Genomic DNA, 1,089 nt, shown 5'->3' on the forward strand with positions numbered 1-1,089 from the left:
GGCCTAATCAGCCATCATTGGGAATAAAGGCCCCTTGGTCTTGCAAACTTTTTATGACCCAGCACAGGGGAAGGTCAGGGCCAAGTAGTGGGAGTGGGTGGGGTGTGGGGTATAGGGAACTTTCAGGATAGCATTTGAAATGCAAATAAAGAAAATAATAATAATTTAAAAAAAAGAAAAATGGGGCACAGAGCAAAACAGAGAATTCTCAACTGAGGAATATCGAATATCAGAGAAGCACCCTAAAAAATGTTCAGATGTTTCCTGTTTCCTCTTTTACTGAGATCTGCCAACATAGGCCATGTTCACACCAAGACTGTGAAGAAGGCAGCCTGGATCATCATCGAGAAGTACCATACACACGCCTCGGTAATGACTTCTACACCAACAAGCATGTGTGTGAGGAGATCACCATTATCCCCAGCAAGGAACTTCAGAGCAAGATAGCCGGCTATGTCACACATCTGATGAAGCAGACTCAGAGGTCCTGTGAGAGGTATCTCAATCAAGCTGCAGGAAGAAGAGAGGAGAGATAATTATGTTCCTGAGGTCTCAGTCCTAGATCAGGAGATCATTGAGGTTGATCCTGACACCAAGGAAATGCTGAAGCTTCTGGACTTTGGCAGTCTCCCTAACCTTCAGGTCACTCAGCCTACGATTGGGATGAATTTCAAAACACCACATGGAGCTGTTTAATCTATTATGCCATATTTTCAATAAAGCTGAAAAAAATAAATGTTCAACTTCCTTAATCATCAAGGAAATGCAAACCAAAATAACCCTGAAATTCCACCTCACACTAGTTAGAATGGCTAAGATCAAAAACTCAGGTGGCAGCAGATGTGAGGATGCAGAAAAAGAGGAACACTCCTCCATTGTTGGTGGGATTACAAGCTTGTACAACCACTCTGAAAATCAGTCTGGCAGTTCCTCAGAAAATTGGACATAGTAATACCTGAGGACCCAGCTATACCACTCCTGGGCACATACCCAAAGGATGTTCCAACATATAACAAGGATACATGCTCCACTATGTTCATAGCAACTTTATTTATAATAGCCAGAAGCTGGAAAGAACCTAGATGTTCC

The 1,089-nt window shown here is 42.6% G+C and overlaps 1 pseudogene; it reads left to right on the top strand.

The window, feature by feature from the left end:
* Positions 1–249: 249 nt before the first annotated feature.
* On the top strand, positions 250–696 carry LOC110324627 (annotated as a pseudogene).
* Positions 697–1,089: the final 393 nt, after the last annotated feature.

The sequence above is a fragment of the Mus pahari genome, chromosome 1, assembly GCF_900095145.1.
Source record: "Mus pahari chromosome 1, PAHARI_EIJ_v1.1, whole genome shotgun sequence".
NCBI classification, from domain to species: Eukaryota; Metazoa; Chordata; class Mammalia; order Rodentia; family Muridae; genus Mus; species Mus pahari.